This window comes from Lycium ferocissimum, chromosome 2 (assembly GCF_029784015.1).
Source record: "Lycium ferocissimum isolate CSIRO_LF1 chromosome 2, AGI_CSIRO_Lferr_CH_V1, whole genome shotgun sequence".
Classification (NCBI taxonomy): Eukaryota; Viridiplantae; Streptophyta; class Magnoliopsida; order Solanales; family Solanaceae; genus Lycium; species Lycium ferocissimum.
Window position 1 is genome coordinate 45,675,851 of NC_081343.1, and position 12,178 is coordinate 45,688,028.

The window sequence follows — 12,178 nt, forward strand, 5'->3', positions numbered from 1 at the left end:
AAATGTCCAAAAGAACCATCACATATCTTTCTTTACGTAATTAAATTTTTAACATACCCTTACGTGGGGTTTTGATTCTTTTTCATAGACCAAATGCGTAAAAATTCTTTTTGATAACAATGACGGTAGAAATTGAACTAAAACTTTTGTTTGCTCTTGATACCATGTTGAACTGTAATCACTTCATCTAAAAACCTAAATTGTTAGAAGGAACACAATTTTATTTATCTACTTATATCTCCAACAAGGTAACATATTTGTTAGATGGTTCATGAATTTAGTGCACCACTAGGGTCATATGGAAAACAAAAACAGCTTCTCTGATTAATCAAATCCTCCTTCATCTCCACTGCTATCACCAAACATAGCAGCCATTTTCATTGCCAAATTTGCAGCCATTTCCCTCCTATGGGAGTTTGGCATTAAGCTTAAGCTGCCTCGAATGTTTCCAATCTCGGACATCAAGTGTTCCAGATCCTCAAAATCAAATGATGTTCCTTTATCAGCTTATGATTCGCCTACAGCTGCATCTGCTCTGGGAATTTCTTCTGTGTCAATATTGCCTTTCAACTGCGATGCTGAAGACGAGAGTTGCAATTCTCCTCCATTTCCCCTGATTTCACTCTTTCCACTGGGACCCTCATCATCAGGATCATATGCAACTGATTCCTCACGACCTGTGGTTTCAATTTGACCATCTGCAGATACCCAAGCAACATCTCTGTCATCCCAGGGTCCGCTGAGCCAGCAGATAAGATTTCATATTCAAGTTCATAGTCAGAATCTTCATCTGACAGCTCTGCAGAATGCGGGTTAAAGCATTTCAGTTAATTGAATAGCCTCCTAGAAAAGAAAGAATAAAATTTTAATCATTCATCATCAAGAGAAAATTGCACAACCTTGCTATTCAGGTAATGAAGGTTCATTTATCTTACCACTCGACTTCAAGATCATTCCAGGCCACATAAAAGCTGAAAGAGCCCCATAGAGCCGCTCAACACCCTGGAATCACCATCCACGGATAGCCCTGCATAAGAAAGATTTCTTCCTGCTGAACTAAAAATAAAAGAAACGACATAGGTAGAGGAACGCTCCCAGTTGGCTGGCATTGACTAAAACTAGCTCATGTAGATGCAACTGAAAATTACGAAGCATATCTGTTGGTGAAGTGAAGCAGGCACGATGCCCCCATGTAACACCATATCGAGAATAATTGCATTAACTGCATAACGTGACATTTGTAGAGACATTGAACAGGAGGTTTATGCCATCTTTCAAGCAGTATGTGACACATTCTCAATTTGCCAAAATAGAGGCAAGCTACAAGATAAATCAAAGGCATTACTAGAAACATGTATACTAAATACCTTCAATGACACAGACCAAAGATTCAACGAACATAAATGAGTTGCTCCTTTGGTAACATGTAGATCGGGTTGAGGCATGGAAACAACCTATTTGTAGAAATGCAAGCTAGGTGCATACGGTACACACATACTATACCCTATCCGGACACTGGCCAGGGAGCATTACATATACATGGTAAGCCCTTTTAGACATATTAGGTATGATAGACTATGTAATAGTATAAATATTGTAAATATTCCCTTCCTTATGTATTGTAATCAGGTCCTGTAATTTAGGCTAGTATCATTCTAATTAGGGATACCTACTTTGTATATAATAACTTTGATACGTCAATACAAGCGCACGGATTGATTTCCTACGTGGTATCGAGCTAGGTTCCTTCCCAAACCCTAGCCGTCACTCTCTCTCTTTCTCTTTCAACCCTAACCCCAGCCGTCCTTCCTCCTTCCTCTCTCCCTCCCATGGTCGACAACAAAAATTTCCATTTAACCGTCACGAATGTGAAATTTAATCCCAATCACTGACATAAAACCGGCCATTATCACGAATGGGCAACCCTATTCAAAGTCCTAGCCCGCGTTCACTCCGTACTCGAGCACATCATACCACCCGGCCGACACCGCCGAACTCACCGCGTATGACGCAACAAAGGCGGCTAACCTTCCGCTGCTCGAAACGCCTAGATGCGGTAGCCCTTGATCAACGGATATACGCCACCGTCTCCCATGATATTCTTCTCTATTCTCGTGGCGGATGATGTTGCCGAAGGCTTGGAATCGAGTTGCTCAACTTTTCCAAGATAACAAACACTCACGGGCGGCGTACCTTGAAACCGAATTCACCACCACAAAAATGGCCGACTTCGCTTCCGTTATGGCTGCCTATTAGGCTCGAGTCTCTCACGGATCGCTTGCCAACGTCGGTCGCCGGAGTGTCCGATCAACGTCCGGTCTTGCGACTTCTCGCCGGCTTACCGGGAGACGTATGCACACTTTGTCACCACCATTCAACGAAGATGTCTTGCCTTCTTCTCTGAAGTGTGCTCCGGACTCGAAGCTTGAAGATGCGGCCGCCGAAGAACGTGCCCGCGATTCCAACCCCCGCGGCCACTATGTGATACGACACTCCTCTCCACCCGCTGGCGGTCACAATAATTCCGCTAACCGACGTGATAATAATCGTGGCGGGAATTCTAAGCCGGAATGAGGGCAAAAATAACAACAACAACGCCAACCGCGGGAAGCAAGGCCGCGGCCCGAGCACGGGAGGCGCCGGTGGTGGCCGGTGGCCGACGGGACAGACCCACGGCGGGGGCTGCCACCTGCCCGGCCGCCGCCGGCGGCCAGCGGCCACGCCCCCGCCCGTACCCGACGAGGCAGGTGGCGGCGGCGACCCGCCACGTCGCGGCCGGCGGCCGGCATTCTTGGCGGGTCCTCGGCCTCGCGAGCTCATTCCATGCACGTTCCTCCCAACTCGGGGTACACTCCGACGTACGTGGAGCACACGCCAGCATACTCTATCCTTGCATCAACCGGATGACAATTGGTACAATGGACACGGGGCGACTTCTCACATGATCGCCAACTCGGTACTCTCACGTCTTATTTTAATTTGAGCAATAATTCGGGAATCATTGTTGGTAATGGTAGCACTATTCCGATTCGAGGCTATGGTCATACATCCCTTCCCCACCTAATGCTCAATTACGTCTCGCAATGTCTTGCGTATGCTCCAAAAACTCATCAAAAACCTTGTTTCCGTACGTAAATTCACTAAGGATAATAATGTTTGTTGAGTTTGATCTCTTGGGTTTTTCGTGAAGGATTTACCGACGGGGAGCCGCCTAATGAGATGTGAGAGCAAGGGGAATTGTATCCTCTCAATGCCACGGAATGGTCCACTCCACCATCCACCTTCTTGCCGCATCACCTAGCTTTGTGGCATTTCCCGCCTCGCCCAAAGGAAAAGCTATCCTTAGTTCTCGTAGTAATGCCTTAATTGAATGTAATAGGGCCGTACTTCTTTTTGCACCTCTTGTCCTTTGGGAAACATGTTAAATTGCCATTTTTCGATTCGTTGTCGTTTACTACTATGCCGTTTGACATTATTCATAGCGATTTATGGACATCTCTCGTTTTAAGTTCTAATGGGCACCGCTATTATGTTTTCTTTCTTGATGATTATAGTAATTTTCTTTGGACTTTTCCTATCTCTAACAAGTCCCAAGTGTATTCTATCTTTCTATCTTTTAAGGCATTAATACGGACTCGGTCGAAAGAGACATTAAAAACATTCAATGTGACAATGGGCGGAATTCGCAAATGGGCAATTTCAATCTTTTTGCGCCTCAATGGTATAAATTTTCGATTTTCTTGCCCCCATACATCCCTCAAAATGGCAAAGCGGAACGAAAATTAAATCCATTAACAACATAGTGCGCACTCTTCTTGTCCACTCCTCCGTCCCCCCTCTTTTGGCATCATGCTCTCCAAATGGCCACCTACCTCCTCAATATACTTCCCACTAAAGTCCTTAGGCATAAATCACCAACCCAAGTTCTCTATCAACGAACCCCCTCCTATTCTCATCTCGGGTTTTGGTGTCTATGCTATCCACTTTTCCCATCTACGACTATTCATAAGTTACAAGCGAAATCCATGCCCGTGTGTTTTTGGGCTATCCGTTGAATCGTAGAGGATATAAGTGTTATGATTTGTCCACCAACAAAATCATCATCTCACGCATGTCCTCTTTGACGAAACTCAATTTCCCTTCTCCAATTGCACTCCCCTCCCCAACGTCCTGAATTCTTGGACCATGGCATTTCCCCATATACCTTGCATTTTCTATCTCCACCCTTCCTCCCGTCGTTCCCTCGGTCCACCCCTCCACCGCTCGCGCACCGATGGACACGGCCAGCCCCCCCTCCCCCCACCGCCCCACCCGTGATGCCGAGCCACCGGCTTGTTGCCACCCACTGTCCTCCCCTCGCCTTTCCACCTTGGATCGCCAGGCCCACCACCACCCGCCGCGCCCAGCTGCCTCCCGCATGGTTACTAGAGGCCAACGCGGGATTTTCAAACCCAAACAACCTTTCAACTTAAATACTTCGACCCTCTCTCCATCTCGCCTCTCCGCGAAATCGTCAATGCTCTAAATGACCACAATTGGAAAAGCCGCCATGGTTGATGAATATAATGCTCTAATTAATAATAAGACGTGGGAGTTGGTTCCACGTCCCCCTGATGTGAATCTTATTCGTTCTATGTGGATTTTTCGTCATAAAAAGAATTCTGATGGTTCTTTTGAGAGGCACAAAGCCCGTCTTGTCTGTGATGGCAGGTCTCAACAGGTTGGAGTTGACTGCGACGAGACCTTCAGTCCGGTCGTCAGCCGGCTACTATTCGCCTTGTCTTGAGCATTGCACTTACACGGCACCCCTCTTGGCCCATTCATCGGTTGGATGTCAAGAATGCTTTCCTACACGGTAATCTTAATGAGGCCGTTTATATGCATCGGCCTATTGGGTTTAAGGACCCACGGCATCCCCATCATATCCGTCTCTTGAAGAAATCGTTGTACGCCTTAAAAACGAAGCTCCGTGCATGGTTCCAACGCTTTGCGAGACTATGTCTCCACCATTGGTTTTTCACATAGCGCATCCGATCACTCTCTCTTTATTTATTGTCGAGGTTACGACATTGCTTACATACTGCTATATGTCGATGATATTATTCTCCATGACTTCCTCTCGATGCTCTCCGAAATCCATCGTGTCTCTCTTAGGTCTTTGAATTTGCTATGAAGGATTTGGGCCCTCTCGGCCTATTTTACGGGTATCGGTTACCGGACTTCACACGGCATGTTTCTCTCTCGGAAAAATTATACGCGGCGGACATTATGAGCGTGCGGGCATGGTTGCCTGGGCTTTATCGGACACCGGTCGACACCAAAGCCAAACTTGGTGCCACGGCCGGCCCTCCTGCGATGATCCCACCCAATATCGTAAGTTGGCGGCGCGTTACGACAACCTTACATTCACACGACCGGACATCTCTATGCGGTTCAACAAGTATGCCTTCACATGCGCACGATCCTAAGGTTGCCCGTATACGCATGCTCTTAAACGTAGTCCGATACATTCAAGGTACTATTGACTTTGGTCTCCATCGTACAAGTCCTCCGTTGCCTCTCTTGTATCTTATACCGTGCGGATTGGGGTGGTTGTCCAGGACACTCGCCGCTCCACATCGGTTACTTGTGTCTTCCTCGAGCGATAACCTCCTCTCACCGGTCATCCAAACGGGGCAGCCTACTATGTCTAAATCGAGTGCCGAGGCCGAATACCGTGGCGTTGCTAATGTAGTATCTCGAGTCCCGTTGGCTTCGCAACCTTCTCCGGAGCTCCGTTGTCCAATCTCGGTCGCCTACATTAGTCTATTGTGATAATGTTAGTGCCATATACCTATCGGGTAATCCAGTTCGACCAACGCACTAAACATTGAGATGGACATACATTTCGTACTTCGAGAAAGTTGCCCGTGGAGAAGTTCGTGTCCGTCACGTCCCGTCCCGCTCCCCGGATCGCGTATATCTTCACTAAAGGTCTTCCGCGCGTGCTCTTTGATGATTTCGGGGACGTCTAAGCGTACGACAACCTCCGCTTCCATTGCGGGGTGTGATAGACTATGTAATAGTATAAATATTGTAAATATTCCCTTCCTTATGTATTGTAATCGGTCCGTAATTTAGGCTAGTATCATTCTAATTAGGGATACCTACTTTGTATATAATAACTTTGATACATCAATACAAGGCACGGATTGATTTCCTACAAGGTATCACACACAAATGACACAAGTTTGATTCACAGTACGATAAACTAAATTCAGCAGTCCTTATATTTCTGTGGCCACATATCACACCAAGGTTAACACAGTAAAATAATGATGATGATCTGATTTTGAAAAAGAAAACATGAACTTCTGGGATTTGAACACACCGAATTCCTGGAAGGGATGCATCCATCAGCAATTATATCACCAAAAACCGTAATACACTAAGGCGAATCGAGAATCCTTTAAGGTTCTTCGCATTGAACCCATTATATTTTAAATTTATGGGTTCATATCTACTATTTTTTGTAATTTCAGTGAACTAAATTTATGCTCTGCGTCGGAAGTACTAGGTTCAGATGAACCTAGTACTAATTTGTTGCATCCACCCTGATAATACATGACCTTAACCACCAAAATTCTTGTATGTCCTCTTTTCTCCCCCATGAAGTGGATGCAGCAATAGGGGTTATTTTCAAAATATCAAAAGAAAGAATCAAAATACAGTAGGACTACGAAGGGACAGGAAAAAATGATTACAAAGGATATCTCATGACAATTAAAGGCCATACATTTATCAAAATCAGCATTTGCTGCACAGGCTTCAACATATTCTATGTTGTGTTCGATGCACCAATCCAAGCAGGACCTCTTGATATCCGATGATAAATCATCATCTCCTAATAGACTGCTTCCTTCTGCCGCAGATATTCCAGAATCTAATTCCGTATGACTGCCAGACTATTCTGCACATTTCAACAGGTGTCTTCTGTATTCTATGTGAGCTGCGTGACCAGGAAAAAGGTCCACTTTGTTGCCAATGCATAACAAAATCTCAAATTTATGGATATCATTGCGGGATACCCAATCTTTAAGCGCTACAAAAGATAAAAGCTGCAAACGATGGCATTCATCAGAGGGGGGAAATATTTGTCGAGTATATTTTACAATCTTATAGGCCAACCTCCAAAGAAGCTTTTGTTAACAGGAAAAGAAACCAAAAGAAAGAATGTCCGTCAGGCTCACATTACTAACGTCAAAAGACCATAACCAATGCGACCAGCTGGTCAACTGCAGGCAGTGCACCAGCTGAGAAGTCCTCATGAAGTTGGGCCATCCACACAGAAACATCTGCATCATAATACTTCGTGTTGATCGTCCACCTGCTTGGTAACCCAATGGTTTGTCAGAAAAGCATAAACATCAAGTTATACAAAGATACTGCAGTAAGCCTATGAGAGCTAGTTCGGGGGAGGGGGATGTACTTAGTCAACTTACGGATAGGCCAGGACATCAGGAGATGAATCAGAGGCATCTTCAAAATCTAAAGAAAGTAGCCCTGCAATCAAAAGGAAATAAAGTGTGATTATTTAGATTGAGAAAGATCAACACATAGAAATTAAGTCATTAGCCATCCTACTTTACTCAAGATGTCTCAAATAAAGCAGTTATTGACTCTGAGGAGCAGTAGTTACAAGTTATTCAAGATGCCACAGCCAATTCATAGCATGTCCAAAAATAACACCATATGAAAGGCGATATGCTATACAGTCAGACACTAAACAGGAATGACAACCAACAAAATATTAGACAACTTAATCTGACACCCTTGCATGTATCATAAATCAATAAATATCATTGAAGCCTACAACTGAAAACAAAATGAAGTAGGAATAAAGAGTACGGGTTCATAGCAGATCTTAGCTGTAAACCTGCAGTCATAGCATAGATACCAGGAGTTGACTTGAATACCACCACTTTACAGACTGATAAAGTAGAAGGTCAAAAAAATTAGTTTTTTTTTTTTTTTTTTTCCCTTTTGCTAGCCCTACCCATGGAATGAACAATGACTTACAATAAATCATAAAATGGAGCTAGTAAAGGTCCTTATAAAACAATGTTTGTTTATGTACAAGTGATCCCTACTAATAACTATGTGAGCTGCCCTTATGACCTTAAATCACTTCTTATCACGCTATGGGATTGTCTTTTAAAAACTTTTAAGATAGCTTATTACTGATCCCCTGTATTCTCAATGCCACGTCACCAGATGTCTTAAAAACACATTCAGCCAACTTTCATTCTTCCCATGTTCTGTGGAAAGATAGTAACTTGACTGAGCCATTAAGCAATAAAACTTAGGTAAGCGATGATAACTTTTCTTCCTCATACCTTTAACAAGACTATGAACTTAGCAATCTATGGCTGTAACTTGGATCCATATGCTGGACTTGGCCCATATTTTGCAACCAACGCAGTTCGGCATCAAAAATCAGCTTCTCGACGAACAAATCGTTAGAGACCTATTCAAGTTTTGGTGCAAACAGAGCATATCTCATTAAGTGGATTATTATATCAGCCAATGTTCCAACGTGACATTAATTGAAGGACAAAAAAAAAGTGAACTTGCATAGATTGTTTAAGTTGAATGGGAATTCACTGTCATTTTCTGATAGTCTTTTTTTCCTTTTCTGTAATCCATGAACCAAGCATTCTATTCTTGACCAGAGTACCCAAAATGACAAAGATAAACAAGTATTTGCTACCCTTCAAAATGAAAAAGAGTCAATTTTTGAAAGAAAATCATATTCGACAAAAATTTCAGGAATTCCCCAATCAAACACTAAAACACCAAAAGTCGAGCGACTGCATGCTTTAATATTGTGATCTCATCAGAATCCTATCAACCGTTGGTTTTTCTTGTTGTTGATCATCCATTTGCTTCTTTGATTACCAAATTTAAAAAGACTACGATTTTTGCTTCTCTTAACCACTAGTTCTAATAAAAGATTCAGTTTTTATATGGGTATATTAGCCAGCCTCATACTTCTGGTTGAGGGAAAGTATACCTTAAAACCCCGTGTAAATGTCTCCCCGCGAGAAAAAAATACTCTCTCCCTCTCAATATAAATAAATGACAATTTTCGTTTGTTGAGAGTTAATTTGATTAGTTTTTTTTTAGCTAATAGATTAGATTAACTCAATATTTTAAAATTAAAATTTAAATATCAAAAAGTTGTACGAAAAATACTATAAATTGTTGTTTTTCTCATGTCAATATAATAAAAAATACATTTTAAAATATTGATCAAAATTTACATAGCGAAAATGCTTCAGAAATTGAGAGAGAGGGAATATTCTTTGCTGCTTGATGAGATGGATGAAAGAATCTTCGTTTAATAGTTGAACTTTGCAACTGTAGCAGCTCATGCACCAGTTAATTTTGCATTTCCTAAAGAAATCAATTAATGATGTTCTAGCTAATCTTTTCTGTAGTATGAAAAATAAGAACATCTTAGGTTATATTTGATGAATGTGTATGATAAAAGGAATATTCTCTAGATATTAATTTGATTATGTGTGGTCAAATATACGTTTTGCAGTTGTGTAAACATGAAAATCACACTTGGGAGGCCAAATGTGAAAGTATTTTAGCTACATAAAAGCCTCAAACAACTATAATTGAGCTTCACATGGCATGTTCTAAGTCCATATTTATAGCCTGTTTGGCCAAGCTTCTTAAATTAGCTTATTTTGAAAAGTAATTTTTTTTTTTTTTGAAAAGTGCTTTTTGTGAGAAGCAGTTTATGTTTGACCAATTAATTTAAAAAGTACTTTTGAGCAGCAATTAGCATTTGGCCAAGCTTTTAAAAAATATTTTTAAGTGTATTTTTCTAAAAAGTGCTTTTTGGAGAAAAACTATTTTTTTAGCTTCTCAAAAGCTCCTTCTCCTACTCCCCAAAAACACTTATTTCCCCCCAAAAGCTTGGCCAAACACCTCACTTTTTTAAAAGGCAAAAGGGTCAAAAATACCCCTGAACTATTCGAAATAGGTCACTTATACCCTCCGTTAATTTTTCGGGTCAAAAATACCCTCGCCGTTACCAGACGAGGCCACAAATACCCCTCGTGTTAACCTTCCATCGAACTGATGTGGCGTCTGCCAATGGCAAAATTTTATCCACGTGGACGGCCACATCAGCCTTTTGAATAGTTCAGGGGTATTTTTGAAACCCCTACCCCCACAAAAAAAAAATTAACAAAAGTTTTGAATTTTTTTCTTTTTTCACCAACAAGCCCTCACCCCCCCCCCCCCCAAAAAAAAAATTTTGATATTTTTTTTTTACACCAGGCCCCACTCCTCCTCCCACCCCTCAGCCCCCCCTCCTTCCTTCCCCAAAAAAAATACATAACTTCTTTTCAATAATTTTTTTTTTGGGGTGGAGGGTGGGTGGGAGGTGCAAAAAATCAAAATCAAAAACTTTTTTTTAGAACAAAACTAATTTTTTGCGGTGGGTGAGGGGAGTAAGAAACCAAAAGAAAATCAAAAAACAAAAACTCTTTTTTAAAATAAAATTAATTTTTTTCGGTGGGTGAGGGGAGTAAGAAACCAAAAAAAAAAAAATCAAAACTTCTTTTGAAAAAAAATAATTTTTTGGCGGGGGGGGGGGGGTGGGGTGTAAAAAACCAAAAACAAAAACTTTTCAAAACTTTTTTTTTTCTAAAACCAAATTTTTTTTGAAAAGAAGTTTTGAATTTTTTTTTTTTTTTGGTTTCTTACTCGCCCACCCACCAAAAAAAATTAATTTTGTTTTAAAAAAAAAGTTTTTGTTTTTTATTCAAAAATTTTAATTTTTTTTGTGGGGGGGGGGGAGGGTGGGTGAGGGGTGGCTAGTGCAAAAAGAAAAAATTTCAAACTTTTGTTAAAAACATTTTTGGGGGAAGGGGCGTGGGGTGGGGGGGGGGTTAAAAATACCCCTGAACTATTCAAAAGGCTGATGTGGCCTTCCACGTGGATAATTTTTTCCACGTGGCACTGCCACATCAGATTCAGTGGAAGGCCGTTAACCAGAGGGGTATTTGTGGTCTCATTTGGTAACGGCGAGGGTATTTTTGACCCAAAAAATTAGCGGAGGGTATAAGTGACCTATTTCGAATAGTTCAGGGGTATTTTTGACCCTTTTTCCTTTTTAAAATAAGCACTTTTTGAAAAAAATATGTACTTTTGGAGAAAGATAAGCTTGGTCAAACAAGCTATAAGCGGAAGCTTATGGTAGGTTAACAATTAGCATATAAATAATCATAAAACTGTGATTTTTATACACTAAATTTATCGAGGTGTGTTTAGCCGAGCTACCTTAAACTCGGGTGAAGTAGTAAATGGAGTATGTAGACCCAAGAAAACGAAATGGATATAGCATAAAGCTTATTCCAACGACTTTTGAGTTTGAGGCGCAGTTAATTGATACTTGGGGAAAAAAATCAAATGATGTAGATCTTATGATAAAATTGTTGTTAAGTCTAATTTTGTAACTAATGACATAGTTTCTTTTCCGTGAAAGAGTCAACTCACGAACAAGTTACCAAAATTTAAAAGTTTAATCAAAATTTGTGAGGATGAAAATGAATAAGCTAAACAAACCATTTCACATGAGATGAAACAGTCTTTGTGTTAATGTCTCAAGATTAGCGTAATTCTTGATTGTTGTAACTTGTTAGGCTATCCTATTTCTTGCAAAAAATCGGAGGGACTTGATGAGTTCAAATAAAATGTAGTAATTCTTTATATCTTACAATTGAGTAATATATTTTTATTTGTTATACAAGGAGGAGTGACAATCAATTTTATATTTCTGTTTAACTATTTTCTAAATAAATCATCTAAAGAATAGAGAGAGAAAGACAAAGCATCAAGGCGACGGAAAGTGAATTTAGAAAGACAACCTTGAAAATGATTTGAAAGTAAATTATCTTTTTTACTTTAAACGCCAGCAATGGTAACTTTGAAAATTAGATTACCACTTCATTTCCAACAAATGAGGAGCATATAAAAGCAAAGTTGGGAGTGTAAATATTTAGTTGAAGAAAACAGTAAAAGGAGAAGAAAAAAATAGGAAGGACAATAGTGCAGTGTCACATTAACAACTTTTCATATGTTATGAAAGATCACATTTTTCTTTGGTATAATAAGTGAT

At 40.8% G+C, this 12,178-nt stretch overlaps 1 long non-coding RNA gene and 1 pseudogene across 1 annotated transcript; one reads left to right on the forward strand and one right to left on the reverse strand.

Moving 5' to 3' along the window:
* Positions 1-126: 126 nt before the first annotated feature.
* Positions 127-7,925, reverse strand: LOC132047638 (uncharacterized; annotated as a pseudogene).
* LOC132040097 (uncharacterized) lies at positions 1,430-6,344 on the forward strand. The gene is made up of 2 exons (XR_009410558.1): positions 1,430-1,565; positions 6,207-6,344. It is a non-coding gene; the product is annotated as an uncharacterized LOC132040097 (long non-coding RNA).
* Positions 7,926-12,178: the final 4,253 nt, after the last annotated feature.